Source organism: Lissotriton helveticus, chromosome 1_1, assembly GCF_964261635.1.
Source record: "Lissotriton helveticus chromosome 1_1, aLisHel1.1, whole genome shotgun sequence".
In the NCBI taxonomy this organism is placed as follows: Eukaryota; Metazoa; Chordata; class Amphibia; order Caudata; family Salamandridae; genus Lissotriton; species Lissotriton helveticus.
The window spans coordinates 75,733,243-75,755,925 of NC_136057.1; the positions used below are offsets into that span (position 1 = coordinate 75,733,243).

At 49.3% G+C, this 22,683-nt stretch overlaps 1 protein-coding gene across 1 annotated transcript in view; it reads right to left on the reverse strand.

Moving 5' to 3' along the window:
* LOC144830415 (uncharacterized) overlaps positions 1 to 22,457 on the reverse strand; it is a 73,049-nt gene extending 50,592 nt beyond the window's left edge. The window contains exon 1 of the mRNA XM_078688913.1: positions 22,338 to 22,457. The gene's annotated coding sequence lies outside the window, so the exon portion shown is untranslated. The remainder of the gene's footprint in view (positions 1 to 22,337) is intronic.
* Between the last annotated feature and the right edge of the window lie 226 nt (positions 22,458 to 22,683).

The window sequence follows — 22,683 nt, forward strand, 5'->3', positions numbered from 1 at the left end:
TGTTGAACCAAATGTTCTGGATACTGTCTAACATAGCTTTTTCTCCTAAATGTGCTGGACTATGTGCGGTATTGATAATAACTTGAACCATAGAATCGGGGAGAAACCATGTGGCTCTACCCTTCGTTAACCATCCTTGATCTGTCTGGACCCCTCCTTGTACAGACCATTTCTTGATTTCATCGGGAGTAGCATGTGACTGTATATCTATGACATCTTGTGTAGGGTCCTTAACTGTCATGTATGTAGTCAGATCTGGAATATGTGTCTTGTTTACTGGAATGTCTGGAGTCTGTGCTGTAAGCTTGGCTGTGCGGTCTGCTAAATCATTACCTTGGGAAATAATGTCAGTAACTTTCGTATGTGCTTTGCACTTCATGATAGCAATAGATGTCGGTAAATGTATGGCATCTAACAGGGCTTGAATAAGGAGACCATGCTGAATCTTGGTTCCATGAGAAGTCATGAAACCTCTTTCCTGCCAGAGCACTCCGAAGTCGTGTACAACTCCGAATGCGTAACGTGAATCTGTGTAAACATTAACCTTCAGGTTCTTGGCATGTATACAGGCTTGTGTCAGAGCAACTAGCTCTGCTGCTTGAGCGGACAGGGTATCAATACGGTGTGTTTCAATAACTTCAGTGTCAGTAGTCACTGCATACGCGGCGACTAGTTCTCCAGTACTAGTTCTCATACATGAACCATCCACATAAAGTGTCAGGTCAGGATCTGGTAACGGAATATCTGTCAGGTCTTGTCTTGGCTTTGTCGTAATGTTAACTACTTCCACACAATCATGTGGGTCTGGATTTGAATTAACTGTTGGTAACAGTGTAGCAGGATTCAGAACGTTGCAGCGTCTAATTTCTATGTGTGGCTGGAATAGTGTCAATTCATAACCTGTTAAACGTGCAATTGTCAAGTGCTGAGTTTGGGTTCGGTTTAAAAGAACTTCTACTGAATGTGGAACTTGTACTGTCAGGAAATGTCCTAAAACTATAGAATCACTTTGTCTGATAGCTAGTGCTGTGGCTGCAACTGACTTGAGGCACGCAGGCAACGCCTGGGCGACTGGATCTAATGTGCTCGAAAAATAAGCACAGGGCTTGTATTGACCTGCTTGATCTTGTGTGAGAACAGATAATGCTGTACCTTCGCGTTCTGTAACGAAAAGTATAAAAGGCTTACTGTAGTTCGGTGTAGCTAGAACTGGAGCTTGACATAGGGCTTTCTTTAACTCGTTGAAACTAAGTGTATGTTCAGATGTCCAAGGGAGGACAGTCGATACGGCTGCCTCCTGTGTCGTTAACTGTATCAGTGGCTTGGCTAGGAATGCATACTGGGGAATCCATTGTCTACAATAAGAAGTAAGGCCGATAAAAGCACGTACCTCCTTCTGGGTTCTGGGCTGGGGAAGACTCGCTATTAACTGGATACGGTCGGGTGTCAACTGCCTACCCCTCTTGGACAGCAAGTGTCCTAAGTATACCACTTGCTGGACACAGAATTGAAGCTTTGAAGGTGACACCTTGTGCCCCATCTCGGCTAGAAAATACAGAACTGTAAGTGATGCTCGCTCGCAGTCACGTTCAGAACGGGCTGTGATCAGTAGATCATCGACATACTGGAGCAGGGCAGTGTCAGTTGGCATGTGAATATTGTCTAGTTGTCTCTTGAGTGCTTGACTGTAAATACTAGGGCTTTCTGTGAAACCTTGAGGAGCGCGTGTAAACATATAGCTCCTTCCATTTAAACAAAATCCGAAAAGAAACTGGCTGTCTGGATGAATTGGAACACTAAAAAATGCATTCTTGAGGTCAATAACAGTGAAAAACATGGCTTCGGAATCAATGGCTGTTAACAGGGAAGAAATATCTGGGACAACTGGGTACTGAGGAATAATACATTTATTAAGCTCTCGTAAATCAATCACTAATCGATATACTGGGGGTGCATTTGGATCAGTACGTTTCATGACTGGAATGATTGGAGAATTGCATACATTGGAGTCAGTTTCTACAACTACTCCTTGAGCCATGAGCTCGTCAATAATTTTGGATAAAGCTGCTACAGCCTCAGGTGGCAATCTGTACTGTCTGATTCGGGGTAACACTACACCTGGTTTGAGAGTCACACGATAGGGTGTGATTTGCATGTAACCTACATCAGTTGGACCTTGCGCCCATAAATGCTGCGGAACATTAGACAATCTTGAATCAAAATCTCGTAATACATAGTGACCCTTAAAGTCACGTAGGAACAGGCGTATTCCCTCTGGGGAACAGCAAATAACTGCACCTAATTCTTTCAATGTCTTAATGCCTAATAGATTTTCTGGACATGACTTAGTAAGTAACAGATCAGTAGTACGGGACAATGGACCTACTTCTAGAGTAACTGGCTTTGAAATCTCATTAACTATGGGTTTTCCTGAAAATCCAAGGGAAACATTTCTTGAGCCTGAGAGCGGAGCCCCTGGAACTTCGGCATGACTAATTGTGGTCCTACTTGCCCCTGTATCGATCAAAAACTTTCTGTCTTTCCCTAATACTTGACTATGAACATAGGGACCTTCTTGGTCTACAGGTATCTCGACGAGAGGCAAGCCTACCTCCCTCTCTAGGCTGTTTCATGAATATGACTGGTACTCTGGATACTCGGACTGTGCATACTGGTACATCTGTGAAGTAACGTGCTGTGTTGCAGCAATAGGCTGCGGTACTGTAACTGTCTGTTGTGCATTCTGTGGCTGAGGAATCTGTGAAACTTGTTCTTGTCTCGGCGGACGTGGTCTCTCTTTAGTCTTACCAGTAGCTATGTTGTGTTTCAGAACTGCACACTCGTTTATAAAATGACCTGGCTGTTTGCAATAATTGCAATTCCCTTTAACGGGAGCCGCAGGATGACTGGCTTGATTCGGACCCCTCTTCTGACTGTCTTGAGGAACAGATTGTGCAACTAGCACTTTCATTTTCGTGTCTTTCATACGTTTTCTTTCGTGTTCTTGCTCTTCTCTGATTCTATTCTGGTGATACTGGAGCATCTGGAGCATCTGGGACGGAGTATTTGCTTGCCAGGTGCTTTCGACTTTCAAAACTCGGTTTTTAATTTGTGGACTTGAATTCTCGACTAATTTGGTAACGAAAAGATGAGGGTACGACTCACTACTTGTCTTGAGACCACTGTTAATACTGAAACATTTCTCGAATCTAGAATAAAAATCACTAATGTCTTCATCTTGTTTCTGTTTACAGGCTGAGATTGCATCCCAGTCTTCTTTCCTAGTTGTCAATAATCTGGGTAAAACTTGAATCAATAATTCTGGTAATTCTTTACATTTATCTCCAAGACCGGTACCTGGTACTCGTGCCTTGTCTTCAGCTTCTAGAGCTGCCCAATCGATCTTTTTCTCTCCCACCTCCCATTCTTTTTCCTTTAACTTTTCATACACCCCTGCGGGCAACAGGACCTTTAACATTTTAATGACATCTGGGTAAGTGTATTCTCCCATACGGAGCATGTCTTTTAATTCTCGATGGAACCCTGCTGGATCTTTGTCATGACAGGGAATTAATTTCTTCATCTCTAGGAGTTCCATCTTTGAAATCGGAGTGTATACAAACACTCGTTGCATTACGCCACCCGCCCCTTGGACTGGGTGGACTTCTCGTAACGGATTCTGTCTGTCTATGTAAAATGGTTTACTTTCTGGGGGTGAGACATGAACAAAATGCGGGTTCAGGAACGTTCTATACTTGTGGCGTTGTTCTAGAATAACACTAATTAAATCGGTACCTAGACCTCTCCATTTATACTGGAGTAACTCGTTCAGGATATCGTGTAACGGGCCTGGATCAGAATGTTGACCCTCATACAGGGTAATGAGGTGCTGGATCATATACATACCCACCAGTCGTTGCTCGGCTGGGGGCAGTTTCAGAAACATTTGTGCCACTATTTCGTCTGGAAAAGTGGTAGAATCAGTAATCCATCGGACTGCTGATCGGGCTAGTTCTTGTTCATGCATGGTACTTAATTCGCTATAACCGACTCGTGATTTCAGAATGTGATCGGTAGCTTGAAATACTTGTTCTAGAGAACCTCGTTCTGGTGCTGGATGATGAAAAATAGACATAGGTTCTAGACGTAAATGGCGATCTGGAAATCTGGATTTTCCTACATACGCTATTCTGGCGGGATTCTCGTCTTCCTCTTCAGGATCAGAGATACTTTCTTTCTCGCTTACTTGTGCTGCTTTACGCTGTTCGTGTAACCTTATTATTTCTTTACGAATTTTCTTGTACATACTTTCCATGGCACTAATGGTCTTGTGCTTACCCTCGGCTATATTATCACTCCACCTTGTCAGGATTCTCATTTCGGCGGGATCTTTAGACGGGTAATCTTGTTCTCTTATTAGACAATTTATCAGGAACTTTAATATCATGAGCTGAATCTCGGCTTTCCTTTGAGACATAATCTCGCCAATACTTTCTGGATCATCCCCTGTACGGATGAAACGATATATTCTGTCTAGATCTTCTTTCATATTCGGCAAGGTGACTAGATACTCGGTCATCCTTCTTACGCGTACGGAATATAAAACCATAGTATATTCGCCTGGAACTGGATCATAAACACATTCGTTAAGGGCTTGCCTGATTTCTGTAACAGACTTATTACTTTTAGGAGTACGCTGTGATGCTTGAGCATGTAATTCGAGTGCTGATAAACGCTTGTGTGGCGGCGGGGTTTGAGGAGGACCTCCTCCTGCGGCCCCTAGACTAGAGTCGTCGACTGACATTCTTCGTGCTTGCAGGGTCGGTAATTGTAACGTGGGCTGAACTTGTATGGCAGGCTGACCCGGGGGTACCGCAACAGGTACTCCGGTGTCTGGAGGAACATGAATTACCTGGTTTACAGGGACTGGCGGAGCGCGAACAGGATTGGCATATTCGGGGACTGTGTCGTCCAAATAGGACGAAATAAAAATATCAGCTGCGGTCGGTTTGTGACGTAGCTTGGTCGGAACTAATGGTGGCGGGAAATTACTGGATGCCTCTGGGGTCGCTTGTGGCAAGCCCTCGGCAAGGAGAGGATACATACCCTTAATAAGGGCATGCCTCTGTCTGTCTGACTGTTCAACTTTGACTTGTTCACCTATCTCGATTAATTCTCTTTCTTGGGCTCGTTCTTGGGATTCTCTACTTAACTCTGACTTTCTGACTTCCTTTTCCGTTCTTCTATGCGCTTCCTTACGCCATAACTCGATGGCATCTTTCTGTGACTGTCTGGCTTTCTTTTTCCATAATGCTTCTTCTACTCGCATGATACATTCGGCATCCCATGTACCCGATACGGGCCATCTATACTTTTCTTCTAACTGTTTGGTATACTCTACCCATAAATCTAGATACAATATGGCGCTTATGCCATGTTTCTGATACATAAAGTGACCTGGACTGTCCCTAGGCGGAACAGGAACTGCTGCTTCCAGCAGACCCTTTCTAGTTCTTAACTGACGTAACTTGGAAAAGAGCGGCATTCTAAACTTGAATCGGAGCACAATACAATACACGAAAAACAATAACAATTGGGAAAACAATTCAGGCATACCACGACATTGGAAATACATTGAACAACATTATAAATAACAGTTCGAACAGAATACTACCTGAAAATACTGAAAACAGAAATAGAACAGAATTCTCGAGAACGGAACAGACTAGAGTTACTGGATGCACTGCTATAACAGTACGGAACATACCGGTCCCATAAAGGAACACATCAAGACCCGTATCCACCTAGGTGAACACTTCGTTTGTGAGCTTGGGTACCACCAACCCACGGACCAGGAGTCAATTTAGACTGACCCTGTCTAGACACTACCCCAGCAATGGTACTCACCGGGCAGCACGGAACGGAAGGCCTCGGACGGGACTGGACTACGACGACGAACTTCGGACTTCGGACTTCAATTACGGGTGGACCTCCGGATACCTCGGACCTTGGACTCTCGGCTTGGGCTCTGGTCGGGACTCGCCGCGTTCCTCCACCGTCTCGTTCGGATGCTGGACCGCCTCCTCCGTCTCCTCCGTGGGCCTGAGGGATACTTGAACAGAAATATCTGCCACTGCGCAGAAGAGTTCCGTCACGACTGCAGAGGGTCAGGGGGTCGGCGTGGCTTCACCGACGCGTGGGGAAAGGGCAAGTCCCTATTCGGGCGCCATTATGTGGTAAATAAATAAATAATACCCTATTTTTTGGATGAATGAATGAATAACAGATAGCTCAATAAATAAGAGTCAAGATTCGAGGTAGTAGGAGTTTCTGCAGGTTTATTACAGCATAAGGACAGGATCAGGACAACCTGCATAGGAATAGGACAATAAGGCCCGGCAGCTGCCGGGGCTGGGTCTGGGATGAGCGCGCTAACATTTAATAATAAAACACAGGCATATATACATAGCGCAAACACATAGCATTACATTGCAGTAGGCGTAACAGTGGGTGGAGCAGAAGGCGTGACGTGTAACAGTCGCGAGAGATAACAGTAAAAAGAGGTGTAACTGGGAGTATACATAGACATGTGATGCGAACGTAACAGAATATGTCATGAATGGGCGGAAACATTGGAGGGGGCTACCTAAGGAGCCGGGACCTCTAACCTAATGGTGCGCGAAAACTAGCAATGACGTATTACTAGGAGAAGCTGGGGGCTACGAACTCTGTGCTAGGAGTAGAGACTAGAGTCTAGAGGGTCGGAGCGACATGTACCTAAACCCTATCTGGTATCTAATGTTTAGGGAACATGTTGATATAAACTAGAAGTCATGAGGGGAGAGGCTGACCTGATTTCTAAGACTGGACCATGCATTATTCTACATGTAGTGCGTGAAGAATATTAAATGACCATTAAATACAGTATTCTTCTAACGTGGAGACGAGAAGGCTAGACAATGACGGAAACTATTGATGCAGTTCAGTAGCTTAGGAATGCAGAGGAGGAGGACTGAACTGATAGTAGGAACTATAACATACTTTTGGCAGACTCAGAAGCAGAGCCGGGGTGCACCGGGCACTGCGAAGCAGGAAGTAAGTGAAGGGTCGAGGATACAGGTGGGGGCTGTATCGCTCCTCAGCGAGGCTTTCAGGAGACAGGAGCTGAATCTGTGGTCCGGGCCCTTTTGAGGCCTGGAAACGGGGATTTTATAATGGAATAACGTGCACACTGGGAAACGTGGCAACATTACTTACATAGGCCTGATATTCGTAGTATTCACGAGGACTGGGAAATAGCACACTAGAGGTGGACACAACTGTAATTGCGTCTTTAATCAGAAATGGGGAATAACATATGCATATTGATCATGCACACATAACATATGATGGATGAGACGTAGGGACACAGAACATGGCAAAATTTACTTTTCCACATTAGGGCCAATTTCTCCGAATAGACGCAATTGCTCAGGTACCAGTGATTATTTCATGAATGCAGAAATTCTTGTGTAAGTATTAAAGGAACGCAGATACCCAAACAAATTGCTGAAAAATAAGATGAAACGTGCTTGGTGGAGTCCAAGTTAGACCCTTCTGGAAAATAGACCAGCAAATGACAAGTTAGAACGCATGGTATGCAGCTCCACATTTTGTTCAAAGACTACCTGTAGGAAAGTGGGTTTCTGTTATAGTAACCCCCCCCCATTTGTTGCCAGACCACTGATGCACTTTGACTTGATGTGACCTGGGACCCTGCCAATCAGGTTCCCAGGGCCTGTGTTCTTTCCCCACAGTCTGGCCACAGTTCAGCCCCTGGAAATGGTACCACAGGTACCCAGGGCACTGTGACCAGAGAAGACCTCTAAGGGCTGCAGCACTTATTGTGCCACCCTTAGGGGCCCTGTACCTCTACACACACACACTGCCTTTGCAGGCTGCGTGTTTTGATGCAGAACAAAGTGAAGAGTCGACATGGCACACATCCCTGTGAGCCATGCCTACAACCCACGGCCCTGTCCTAGATCAGCCACCCCTCCAGCTGGGTTCACTATGCCAGTGGTGAGGGTACAGGTGAATGAGCCCTGTACCCCTACAGTGCCCACGTCCATTCTTGGGCATAGTAAGTACAGTCCTGCCATCAAGAGTATATGGTGCTGGGAGTTTGTCATTATGAACTCCACACCATAATGGCTACACTGAAACCTGGGAAGTTTGGTATCAAACTTCTCAGCTCATTAAACCCACACTGATGCCAGTACCTCATGTATTTTTATCTGCAGTGTTTTAGTGCGCCAAACTATATTTTGTACTGGGGGATTAAAATTAGAACTGTTTATAGGGAGTCACATACATAATCTCCTTTTTACGTACAAAGGAAATAACATGAGTTGTATTTTTTTATATTAAAGCTTATATGTGGAATTTCTTTCTTGGTGGTATATATATGTATAATTAACGGTTCTTGTGTAGATGTGATTGAGTGGAGTGGCTTGAATGGGGGCTATACCTATTTAGTGATACTTTTGATTCCAAGAGAATATTTTATTTTCTATTCTTCAATAAAGACCAGATCCCCAGAGGACAGCGGACCTGTCTAGAAAACCTCTAAGTTCAAGGATTTTGAACAATAGAACTTCCGTCGTCTGACCTTCTCAACTCTCAACCCCCTCCCGTCCTGGCCACCGTGACTATAAACCTGTCAATTTATAAATACGTGTTTTCTTCTTGGTTTCAGTGTCTAAAAGGTGTCAGCCAAGTATGGTTATGGTATGCCTCTCCTGGAGTTCACGGACCTAAGGGTTTGTTCCTGGTATATAGAACGGATGACAGAGGGCGTCCCTGCCCAGTGCCCCAGGTTATCTGAATGGCGTCTGAGTTGAGCCCATTTACGTAAACTCAGGCCATAGGCTGTGTGTCCAGCAGCTTCATACATGATCTCAAACTCCCTGACATACCAAGGCGCCTAAACGTCTCGATCATAAAAGACTGTTCCAGGGAGTCAAACGCCTTATCGGCATCACCAGCCTTCATGTGTGTTTTTTCCCGATGCAGCACTGCGAATACCGTCCGTAGATGAACTGCTGTGGGTTTATGTGGGACAAATCCCAACTGTAATGGGGAGACAATTCTCTCTCGTAGGAGGGATAGCCGAGTTGCATCACCTCAGGCAGGAATTTATTTATGAGCTTTGTAAAACTCTACACCTGACCTTCAGATCCCGGAGCCTTTCCTCCTCCTAGGGCGTCTATAGCTGCAACAATCTGTTGCCCAGAGATCGATGGCTTATGACATAATGTGAGATCCAATTTATATAGCGCTGCACAGCTCATTCGGGAAAGAAGTGTCCTGGCGCTAGTATAAGCACATAAGTGTCAAAATCCCACAGCCCCTGAACATGAACAGAAAGGTTTTGATTTGTTTCCTGAAAGAACTCATGTTTTCTTGGGCGCACAGGGCAGGTGGGAGCGCATTCCATTCCAGGTACCTGCAGTCACCACAGGCAGAGAGCAGTCATCTATTCTGATTTTTATAAACTTAGAGACTTTACGCCGCAAAGCATGACGGGTTCTCACCACTTGGCCAGCTGATACCAGGCAAAAAATGAGGACATATAAGAATGAACCCCTGATTTCATTACAAGACAGGAGGCTACATTATGCATTAATCCTTTAATGCCACTCACAACAGCCGCTTACATCCCAAAGGAATAACAAAGAACTAGATGACATCACGCCATCAATATAAGCCATGAGCAGGAGTAGAGCTGCCTCTTTTAAATGCGGCTCACAACAGATAAGTTTTCTCTCTTACCTTGTTGATACTATCATGAATGTCATTGTTTATCTTTATATTCAATTGCCTTTATTCCTTATATGCTTTTAAATGCTTACATTTGAATGTCTTTACGAATTTGTTTCGTACTTTTAGCATGATGTATAACTCTGTACTCGAAATGCTCCCATTTCCTTCTCCCTAACGACTTCAAATCTATGGTTGTCGTGTCTACCCCGCATTTTTACCCATCCCCCCCCCCACTATTTCGTGTGCGAATACTCGGTACCTCCGATTTCACCTTTCCCGTCTTTTGCCGTTTTCTCTATCACTTCCGCTCCCAAAATTGCCCCCTTCCACCTAGGACCCCACTCGGTCTCATTGCGGCTCACCGAATACCCTCGAAGCCCGCTCGTCCCTCAAAACCGGCTCGTCGTCTTTAGTAGAGGACTGGACCTTGGCAACCGTGACGCTTCACGATATGCCTCCTAAGGTCCATTCCTCCTCGCTGATGCATTGAGTGGCTCGAGCATGCCGGTTGCTTTCAGAAGCCCCTGCCGAGCACTTTAAACCATCGATCAGCTGTTCCTTTGACTTCTCAAGGCCAACATTTTAGCGAAAATACCCCATTATTTAAGATAAAGCCTTCCTTTTGCGATAATACCCTATTATTTAAGTTAAAACCTAAATCGAACATTTAATCCCCTAGCCTAATGCCAAAAAAAAAAGCCTAATACTAAAAAAAAAGAAAAAAAAAAGACTCTTTTACTATTACATTATTATAAGGGATTTTATCTGTTTAAACTTTTAAGAAGAATACGCTCCTACTAACCTCTCTCCTTATCTAACTTAGTTTAACCCTTACTTACCTGCTATGTCCGACTTAGAATCAGATGATGCAGTGGCTAGCTCGCCTAATCACAATAGCGACGCATTTAAATCCTTCTTACAAAGGGAAATGAGGACCTGTATGTTGGATACCTTGAGGGAGGTCATATCCAATAAAAGATTCCTTTTATTCGATGACACTCCTCGTGATCCCGATTACTCTAAACCCCAGAAAAAATCCAAACACTGCCCAAGCACTGATGGAGGTCGCGATACCTCGCACGACATTGGAGGTCCAAGCACCTCACAAGGTTTGGGAGGCCCTAGCGCCTCAAAAGGTAAGGTTGCCCCTCGTGGCACACTCAGGTTGGGTGTCCCTAGCGGCACAAATTTGGCAGGTGCCCCAAGCGGCACATGTATTGACAGTGCTCGTGTTGATCCTAGTTCCGATGAAGACGAGTTCTTCAACAAACCAGACGATGAATTCGTGCTCGACCTCGATGAGGGAGACTTAGACGACTTGGATCTTAACACCTTTTCAGAGGCAGACTCCTCACCCTCTTCAAAGGACGCGATCCTTGACCCCCTAGGTGGAGAAATGTTCTCCCCAACAGCTCAAGGTGGTATCCACATGACCATGTCGCAAAGTTTGTGCCTAAATGGCTCAGAAACTCTCTCGAGTTACAGTCTCGCAACACTATGAGGTCTGAATGCCCTAGACCTTACATAGAAGATACGGTGTGCCAAACTCCTAACCTAGACCCTGACCTTATAAAGCTCTAATTTAAATTAGGTAAGGACCCCAGGAAGGGCCTTGAAAGGGCTCTTAAAGCCGGTCAGGATCGCCTTCTTGACCTTTTAGGCCCCCTTACTAGAATCCTCGACCTAGCTGAGGAATCCCACATCTCTAACTCTCCCCTCGATACCAACCTAATCAGGGGATGGAGCCAAAGAGCAATAGTACTCCTTGGTAACGCAAACTCCTCGCTTAACATCGAAAGAAGGAGGACTGTCCTTAATAGAATAAATCCCAAACTAGGCGATCTCGCAGAAAAAGAGCCTTCTTCTAAGCCCAATGGCCTCCTCTTTGGAGAAGACATGATTAAAACGCTCGGTAAATATGTTGCAACCTTTACCGCTCTGGACAGAGCTCAAATTAACATGAAAAGGGTTTTCCCTACAAACCTTTTTGGCCAGGCCAGAAGAAGGAGCCGCTCTTTCGGCCGTGGAATCTTTCGGCCCTTCTCATCTGGAAGAGGAAGAGGTTCTACTGGTAGAGGCTTCTACCCCTCCAACAACAGGCAATACTACCCGCCAAGAGGAAGAGGTTCATGAGGAAGAGGCTTTCCCCCCGTGATGCTTCCAACTACACTACTCAAAGTAAGTGCTTCTCTTTCTTCTTCCCCTCCCAAGGTCGGAGGCAGGCTCAAACATTTCTTCCACGTTTGGGAGTCCTTGACACAAGACCCCTGGGTTCTAGAGACAGTCCAAGGGTTCAAAATAGAATTCCTAGAGATCCCATATCAATCTGTCACTCCGAATCCTCTGGTTCTTCCTCTAGAACACCTAGAAATTGTCAAAGAAGAGGTTTCTTCTATGTTAAAGAAGGGCGCTATAATAGAGGTACCTTGGTCTCAAAAAAACTTCGTAAGCACCCTCTTCTTAGTCGAGAAGAAGGACAAGGGTTGGCGCCCAGTAATAAACCTTCGGGAGGTAAACAAATACCTCATTTATCGACATTTCAAGATGGAGGGCATCCATCTTCTCAGAGATCTTCTCCTTCAAGGAGATTGGTTAGTCAAATTGGGCTTAAAGGATGCCTATTTCACCATACCCATGGCTATAGAACATCAACCCTTTCTCTAATTCATTTGGGACAATTGCCTTTTTCAATTTCAGGCCCTTCCTTTCGGCCTTTCATCCGCCCCTTGGTGTTTCACCAAGGTCATGAGAACGATCGTCTCCATCCTGAGAACCAGAGGTATCCGTCTCATTATTTACTTAGACGACATCCTCATCATGTCCCAATCGCATTCTCAGTTATTAAAAGATCTCCAAACCTCCATGAATCTCATAGAGGATCTCGGATTTATTATAAACAGGGAAAAATCCATTCTTTCACCCTCCACATCTCTGGAGTTCCTAGGCTTCACTGTGGACACCTCCAGCTGTCTCCTCTTACTCCCAAAAAAGAAAATTGCCAAAATCCGCAAGGAAATCAGATTTGTTCTGAGACAACAGTCTCTCTCCCTCCGAGAATTGGCCAGACTTCTTGGTCTCCTTTCTTCCTCGATCTAAGCTATCTTCCCAGGTCCGCTGAACTACCCTGCTCTTCAGAGAGTGAAAGCCAATGCTCTCAGATCCGGCGTATGGTATGGAGACCATGTTTCTCTGGACGAACAAGCCAAACTAGAACTTTCTTGGTGGCTGGACAATTTGGATGCCTGGAACGGAAGGGCTATCTTCGGTTCAACTCCGGATTTCGTTCTAGAGTCAGACGCCAGCCTTCACGGTTGGGGAGCACGTCTCCTCGACCAGGACACCGGTGGTGTCTGGACCCCCTCAGAATCTTCTCACCATATAAATTTCCTAGAGCTTACGGCTGGACTCTACGCTCTGATGAGTTTCAGACACTCTCTCCAGGGCAGATCCGTTCTCCTGAAAATGGACAACGTTTCTGCAGTCTCTTATATCAACCGTCTCGGTGGCACGAGGTCTGCCGACCTATCAGACCTGGCCAAGAAACTTTGGATGTTCTGTCTAGAACACAAAATCTCTCTGAGGGCAGAATACCTCCCAGGGAAATCCAATATCTCAGCAGACTGGAACTCGAGATTCCTTCTAGACTTCAGCGATTGGAAACTCGATACCTCTGTTTTCAATTCCCTTTTCCACTTCTGGGGTCCCTTCGATGTGGACCTTTTTGCAAGCCGTTTGACCTTTCAACTTCCCCAGTACTTCAGCTGGATGCCGGATCCGGGTGCTCTAGCTGTGAACGCTTTCCTCAAACCTTGGGCTCCTCTCTGCCCCTACGCCTTTCCCCCCTTTGCGATGATCCAAAGGGTTCTGCAGAAAGTGAGACAGGAACAATGCTCCTTGGTCCTGATAACCCCTTTCTGGCCGTCTCAAGCATGGTTCCCCACTGCTCTGGAACTTTCTTGCGACGTTCCCTTCCTGATTCCGGCTACTCAAGGGCTCCTTCTAAACGCAAACGGAGAAGATCACCACCTGGTTCTCTCAGGGAACCTGAACCTTCTTGCCTGGAAAGTGTCAGGCAATCTAACCAATTGTCTGGACTTTCGTCTTCGGCTCTCACTCTCCTTGGAGAATCTTGGGCCCCTGGAACACACTACAGATATAATAACATCTGGAAAAAATGGTCTAGTTGGTGCTTGGAAAGGGACTTGGATCCCGTGGAAGCTCCTATCGTCAATATAGTCAATTTTCTGGTGGGACTTTTCGACAGTGGTCTTTCCTATAGATCTATTAATTGTTTTAGATCTGCAATCTCAGCTGGACACTCTCTTGTTAACCATAAGACGGTAGGTAAAAATGCTATCATTTGTAGAGTTCTTAAAAGTATCAGACTTAAAAGACCTCCTAGGCCTAAATATCAATCTGTTTGGGATGTTAAACTTTTACTTGACCTCTTTTGCTCTTGGCCTGATAACTCCCTTCTTAATAGAAAATGTCTTTCAATTAAACTTGCCTCTCTGTTGTGCCTGATTTCTTGTCGCAGGGTATCCGACGTCAAAGCTTTAGATATTTCTTATAGATGTTATGACATGTTTGGTGTTACATTTGAAATTCATAGAAGAACTAAGACTATGTCTGATTTCATTTTTTATCCTCGTTTTGATTTCTGCAAAAAACTTTGTGTTGTTAATTACATGAAAGAATATGACTCAAGAATGAAAGACCTTCGTCCACCTGATGCGAATCAACTTCTTGTCTCCTATGTCAAACCATTTAAACCCATTTCATCTTGCTCCATTGCTAGATGGGTTAAGTTGGCCATGAACCTTGCTGGTATTGACCTTTCTAAATTTCAAGCTCACTCTCTAAGAAGTGCTATGTCCAGCAAATCCTTTTGGTCTGGTGGTAAGTTGGATGTTATCCTTAAGTCTGCAGACTGGTCCAATGCTTCTACCTTTGCGCATCATTACTGCAAACCTATTGAACATGTTTCTGATGCTGTCATTCAGGGCTACCAACATGCATAATGTAGCCTCCTGTCTTGTAATGAAATTGCGATTCTCCTATTAACATGACCAGAGAATCTGGATTTCATTAAAGACACGGAGGCTAACATTATCCCCCCTTTCCCTCCCTTATATGGAGGATATTTGGATATTTTGTTCAATTAAATATTAATAATATCTGAAAAATTTGAAAAACTTATGTGTATTAATTTTTTTCAATTCAAGTTTGCTTGCATCCAATGTTATTGCTGACTTTCTGTTTTCTTTCCGTTTGTCAACGGTTCAGACTTTGATGTTCTTCTTTTCTTTCAGATAATTCGAGCTAATGGATTCCTACGGTTTTTTACTTCACTTCCTTCCATGGTTTTCAACCTCATCACCTTCTTCGTACCAAGTTGCAGTTTGATTAGACTTTCATTGTTCGTCCGCATTTTAAAGAGGCAGCTCTACTCCTGCTCATGGCTTATATTGATGGCGTGATGTCATCTAGTTCTTTGTTATTCCTTTTGTGATGTAAGCGGCTGTTGTGAGTGGCATTAAAGGATTAATGCATAATGTTAGCCTCCGTGTCTTTAATGAAATCCAGATTCTCTGGTCATGTTAATAGGAGAATCGCAATTGTAGAGCATTTATGACATAAAGTGCTTTATATTGACATCTTTTCAGGACAGGAAGCGGTTGCAATTTGACCAGTTTGTTGGAGATCGGCCTTGATTTTATTAACCTCAGAACAAGCCCAACTGCTGTCTTTGTAGCAGCAACAATCTATGTAGGCGATATTCAGATATGCCTACGTATAAGGTGATGCAGGAATCCATTCTCGATATAATCTGAACCTGTACCAGGTCCCTCCTAGATAAAGCAGGGATTAATGGAAGTATTTTTCTGATAACTTTTAGCAGTATAAAGCCTGTAGAGCAGGAGATTTTGATGTATCCTTTTAGGAACAGATGCAAGTCCACCCAAACTTCCAGTTTGCTGACCTGAAGGAATGGGGTGGGCAGAGCTCCCAAAGACACCGGCCGCCACCCTTGTGCCATGAGGCTCCGGTCCCAAATACCACTATTTCCGTTTTTCCACTGTTTAGCGCCAGGGAGTTTGAGCTCATCCAATCAGCGACTTCCTGGCAGCAGCTCCTGAAATTAGTGAGCATTTTATCTGTATTTAATTCTAAACCAATGATTTGTGTACATTCGAGTAGAGGTGATATTGAATGACTCCATCAGGTGTATTTTCTTCTAATCTAATGATTTGTGTATCATCGAGTAGATGTGATATCGATTATCAAATGACTCGATCAGGTGTATTTTTTTCTAATCTAATGATCTGTGGATCATCGAGTAGAGGTGATATTGAATAACTCGATCAGGCTGGCCAAGTGTGTGATGTAAAGATTGAAAAGATTGGGGCTCAAAACCAGATGGGGGAGGGGAATTGTCTTAGGGGTTGATCTGAAGTTAGCTGAGGCCACCGCTTGGGTCAGATCTTTCAAAAAGGATAAGAACCAAGCAGGCACTTTCCCCAAAGACCCACCATCTGCAATCTCTGTAGTAATGTGGAGTGGGAGATGGTGTCAAAGGCTGCTGACAGATCTAATCAGATCAGAGCCCCCACCTCCCCACCCCATACATAATGTCTCTAATATCCCACGTGGCTTTAGCCAGCACGGTTTCTGCAGAGAGCTCTGTGGGAGCCCTGGATGGACTTTGTGCAGAAGTTGGTGGGACTCAAGGTATTTGGTGAGCTGCTTGTTCACCGTGGCCTCAGTTAGTTTGGTGAACATCAGGAACAGAGAGACAGGCCAATCCTTAGAGTTAGAACTGCTGTGACTACTGGAGCAGAAATCTGGAAGTAATGTTGTCTAAAACACTCTGATTGACTGCACGCTGGGGTGCAACGGAGGGCAAGAACAAGAAGGTTGGGCTTGGGTGTGTCCCAGAGTAATTACCAGTGGCAGAGATGAACTCAACCATTCCACCCATCATTTTGCTTATTCATAAATACTCCAGGTGTGCCCAGATGTGGGTCCCGTGCTCACTGTACCGCTGGAATCAAGTCACACCCTACAGTCAGAGCCCAGATGTGGGTCCCGTGATCACTGCACCACTGGAGTGAATCCGCACCCTACAGTCAAGGCCCTGATAGGTTGAAACCGGTCTTGTGTTGCTTCTGTTCCAGTTCAGAAAGGATCTGGATTGGCTCTTCAGGCTGGACTGCTCCTATTGGAAGAAGTCTAAAGCTGATTTGCATATGTCTGCTTCCTGTTTGAGGTGGCATTGTGTCTCCCTCTCAGGCTTGGCCTGGTGAGTACCTGGACGTGAGCCGGAGTCTAGTGAGGAAGAGGATGTGATCAGGGCCTGTTGAGGACCAGGACGTGAGTCAGGGGCTTGTGAGGACCAGGACGTGAGCCCGAGCCTGGTGAGGACCAGGTGGTCGTGAGCCGGAGTCTAGTGAGGAACAGGATGTGATCAGGGCCTTGTGAGGGCCAGGACGTGAGCCGGAGTCTAGTGAGGACCAGGATGTGATCAGGGCCTTGTGAGGGCCAGGACGTGAGCCTGGGCCTTGTGAGGACCAGGACGAGTGTCAGAGCCTGGTAGGGACCAGGACGTGAGCCGGTGTCTAGTGAGCACAAAGATGTGAGCCGGAGTCTGGTGAGGACCTGGATGTGAGCCAGAGTCTAGTGAGGATGAGGATGTGATCAGGGCAAGGTGAAGACCAAGATGTGAACCGGGGCCTTGTAAGGACCAGAACATGAACCTGGGCCTTGTGAGGATGAGGGTATGTGCCAGGGCCTGGTGGACAGGACGTGAGCCAGGACCTTGTGAGGACCAGGACGCGAGCCTTGGCCTGGTATGGACCAGCAGGTGAGCAGGGGCTTGGTGGACCAGGACGTGAGCCAGGGCCTTATGAGGACCAAGACGTGAGGCGGGGCCTTGTGAGGACCAGGACGTGAGCCAGGGCCTTGTAAGGACCAGGACATGAGCCGGGGCCATGGGAGGACCAGGACATGAGCCGGGGCCTTGGGAGGACCAGGACGTAATCCAGGGCCTTGTGAGGATGAGGATGTGTGCCAGGGCCTGGTGGACCAAGAAGTGAGACAGGGCCTTTTGAGGACCAGGAAGTGAGCCTGGGCCTGGTATGGACCAGCACGTGTTCCAGGGTCTGGTGGGCCAGGACGTGAGCCAGGGCCTTGTGAGGACCAGTAATTGAGCTAGGGCCTTGTGAGGACCAGGACGTGAGACAGGGCCTTGTAAGGACCAGGACATGAGCCAGGGCCATGGGAGGGCCAGGACATAATCCAGGGCCTTGTGAGGATGAGGATGTGTGCCAGGGCCTGGTGGACCAGGAAGTGAGACAGGGCCTTTTGAGGACCAGGAAGTGAGCCTGGGCCTGGTATGGACCAGCACGTGTTCCGGGGTCTGGTGGGCCAGGACGTGCGCCAGTGCCTTGTGAGGACCAGGACTTGAGCCAGGACCAGGATGTGAGCCAGGACCAGGATGTGAGCCGGGGCCTGGTATGGACCAACATGTGAACCGGAGCCTAGTGAGGACCAGGACGTGAGCCGGAGTCTAGTGAGGACCAGGATGTGAGCCTGGGCCTGGTATGGACCAGCACATGAGCAGGGGCTTGGTAGACCAGGACGTCAGCTGGGGCCTTGTGAGGTCCATGACGTGAGCCAGGGCCTTGTGAGGACCATGACGTGAGCACCCCTGGACAGGCCTCACCTCCTCTGCACCCCTGGACAAGCCTCTCCTACTCTGCAACTCTGGACAGATCTCTCCTCCTCTGCACCCCTGGACAGGCCTCTCCTCCTCTGCACCCCTGGACGGGCCTCACCTCCTCTGCACCCCTGGACAAGCCTCTCCTACTCTGCACCTCTGGACAGATCTCTCCTCCTCTGCACTCCTGGACAGGCCTCTCCTCCTCTGCACCCCCACGGAACATGCCTCAACTCTTCTGCACCAGCTTTGCAAGCCTCTTCACCTCTGCACCCAAGGATAGGCCTCACCTCCTCTCCTCCCCCTGGGGAGGCATCACCTCCTCTGCACCCCTGGACAGGCCTCACCTCCTCTGCACCCCTGGACAGGCCTCACCTGCTCTTAACCCCATGGACAGGACATGCTTCACCTCCTCTGCACCCCTGGACAGGCATCTCCCCTGCACCCCTCAGGACAGGCCTCACCTCCTCTGCACCCAGGGACAGGCCTCACCTCCTGTGCTTGCCCCGGGACAGGCCTCACCTCCTCTGCATGCCCCGGGACAGGCCTCACCTCCTCTGCACGCCCTGGGACAGGCCTCACCTTCTCTGCACCCCTGGACAGGCATCTCCTCTGCACCCCTCAGGACAGGCATCACCTCTTCTGCTCCCCTTGGACAGGTATCTCCTCTGCAGCCCTCAGGACAGGCATCACATACTCTGCACCCCTGGACAGGCCACACCTCCTCTGCACCCCCATGGAACAGGCCTCAACTCTTCTGCACCAGCTTTACAGGCCTCATCACCTCTGCACCCATGGACAGGCATCACTTCATCTGCATCTCTTGGACAGGCGTCACCTTCTTTGCAACCCCCCTGAAAGGACATGCCTCACCTCCTATTCACCCTTTGGACAAGCCTCACCTCCTCTGTACCACCCTGGACAGGCCTCACCCCCTCTGCTCCCCTGGACAGGCCTCACCTCCTCTATACACCTGGACAGGTCTCACCTCCTCTGTACCCCTGGACAGGCCTCACCTCCTCTGCACCCCTGGACAGGCCACTCTTCCTCTGCCCCCTGGACAGGCCTCACCTCCTCTATAACCCTGGACAGGCCTCAACTCCTCTGCACCCCTCTCCTCCTCTGCACCCCTGGACAGGCCTCTCCTCCTCTGGACAGGCCTTCACCTCCTCTGACCCCTGGACAGGCCTCTCCTCCTCTGCACCCCTGGAGGGGCCTCACCTCCTCTGCACCCTTGGACAGGCCTCAACTCCTCTGCACCCCTCTCCTCCTCTGCACCCCTGGACAGGCCTCTCCTCCTCTGGACAGGCCTTCACCTCCTCTGACCCCTGGACAGGCCTTCACCTCCTCTGACCCCTGGACAGGCCTCTCCTCCTCTGCACCCCTGGAGAGGTCTCAACTCCTCTGCACCCCTGGACAGGCCTCACCTCCTCTGTCCCCTGGACAGGCCTCGCCTCCTCTGCACCCCTGGACAGGCCACTCTTCCTCTGCACTCCTGGACAGGCCTCATCTCCTCTGCACTCCTGGACAGCCCTCATCTCCTCTGCACCCCTGGAAGGCCTCACCTCCTCTGCACCCCTGGACAGGTCTCTCCTCCTCTGCACCCCTGGACAGGCCTCACCTCCTCTATACCCCTGGACAGGCCTCTCTTCCTCTGCACCTCTGGACAGGCCTCTCCCCCCTGCACCCCTGGACAGGCCTCTCCTCCTCTGCACCCCTGGAGGGGCCTCACCTCCTCTGCACCCCTGGACAGGCCTCAACTCCTCTGCACCCCTCTCCTCCTCTGCATCCCAGGACAGGCCTCTCCCCCTCTGGACAGGCCTTCACCTCCTCTGACCCCTGGACAGGCCTCTCCTCCTCTCCACCCCAGGAGAGGTCTCACCTCCTCTGCACCCCTGGACAGGCCTCACCTCCTCTGTCCCCTGGACAGGCCTCGCCTCCTCTGCACCCCTGGACAGGCCACTCTTCCTCTGCACTCCTGGACAGGCCTCATCTCCTCTGCACCCCTGGACAGGCCTCTCCTCCTCTGCACCCCTGGACAGGCCTCACCTCCTCTGCACCCCTGGACAGGCCACTCTTCCTCTGCACTCCTGGACAGACCTCACCTCCTCTGCACCCCTGGACAGGCCTCACCTCCTCTGCACCCCTGGACAGGTCTCTCCTCCTCTGCACCCCTGGACAGGCCTCTCCTCCTCTGCACCCCTGGACAGGCCTCACCTCCTCAATACCCCTGGACAGGCCTCTCTTCCTCTGCACCTCTGGACAGGCCTCTCCCCCCTGCACCCCTGGACAGGCCTCACCTCCTCTGCACCCCTGGACAGGCATCTCCTCCTCTGCACCCCTGGACAGGCCTTTCCTCCTCTGCCCCTCCTCTGGACAGGCCTCACCTCCTCTGCACCCCTGGACAGGCCTCACCTCCTCTGTCCCCTGGACAGGCCTCGCCTCCTCTGCACCCCTGGACAGGCCACTCTTCCTCTGCACTCCTGGACAGGCCTCATCTCCTCTGCACCCCTGGACAGGCCTCTCCTCCTCTGCACCCCTGGACAGGCCTCACCTCCTCTGCACCCCTGGACAGGCCACTCTTCCTCTGCACTCCTGGACAGACCTCACCTCCTCTGCACCCCTGGACAGGCCTCACCTCCTCTGCACCCCTGGACAGGTCTCTCCTCCTCTGCACCCCTGGACAGGCCTCTCCTCCTCTGCACCCCTGGACAGGCCTCACCTCCTCAATACCCCTGGACAGGCCTCTCTTCCTCTGCACCTCTGGACAGGCCTCTCCCCCCTGCACCCCTGGACAGGCCTCACCTCCTCTGCACCCCTGGACAGGCATCTCCTCCTCTGCACCCCTGGACAGGCCTTTCCTCCTCTGCCCCTCCTCTGGACAGGCCTCACCTCCTCTGCACCCCTGGACAGGCCTCACCTCCTCTGCACCCCTGGAGAGACCTCTCTTCCTCTGCACCCCTGGACAGGCCTCACCTCCTCTGCACCCCTGGTCAGGCCTCACCTCCTCTGCACCCCTGGACAGGCCTCTCCTACTCTGCACCCCTGGACAGGCCTCACCTCCTCTGCACCCCTGGACAGGCCTCACCTCCTCTGCACCCCTGGACAGGCCTCACCTCCTCTGCACCCCTGGACAGGCCTCTCCTCCTCTGCACCCCTGGACAGGCCTCACCTCCTCTGCACCCCTGGACAGGCTTCACCTCTTCTGCTATCCTGGACAGGCCTCTCCTCCTCTGCACCCCTGGACAGGCCTCACCTCCTATGCATCTCCGGACAGGCATCCCCCCCTCTGCACCCCTGGACAGGCCTCTCCTCTCCACCCCTGGACAGGCCTCTCCTCCTCTGTAACCCTGGATAAGCCTCACCTCCTCGGCACCCCTCGACAGGCCTCACCTCCTCGCCTCCCCCTGGACAAGCCTCACCTCCTCTGCACCCCTGGACAGGCCTCATCTCCTCTGCACCCCTGGACAGGCCTCACCTCCTCTGCACCCCTGGACAGGCCTCACCTCTTCTGCTATCCTGGACAAGCCTCACCTCCTCTGCACCCCTGGACAGGCCTCACCTCCTCTGCACCCCTGGACAGGCCTCACCTCCTCTGCACCCCTGGACAGGCCTCACCTCTTCTGCTATCCTGGACAGGCATCCCCCCCTCTGCACCCCTGGACAGGCCTCATCTCCTCTGCACCCCCAGGCCTCACCTCCTCTGCTCCCCACTCAGGCTCATCAACAGGAAGACCTCACCGTGAATGCCAGGCCGGGGGAAACTGATCCATGGTTCATAAATTGCAGCCAAGTGACTTAGCAGCTCTCCTACCTGAGCAGAAACCTGTCCGGGCTCTCTCCTCCTCCAGGGGGGCAGATCTGGGGTCTGTGAGGGTCTATAGAGGTAACTGCACAGACAGGGCTCCTTCCTCCTCTGCAGCAGGCTGCATTCACCAGGAGAGGCCGGAAGTAATGTCACCACCGCTACTTGTGCTGTCTCTCCTGCCGGTGACCCGGAGGAGGAAACCCTTCTCTCTTTCATCCAATGTGCAGCTCAGTGGGTTTCACCAGCAGGTGAGGAGCGCCCTCTGGTTGCCGCTGACGGAACCGCCACCTCCAGGCTCCAGCAGTGACTACATTTCACACAAACAAGCATGTATAGCTGTAAAAACCTTGGA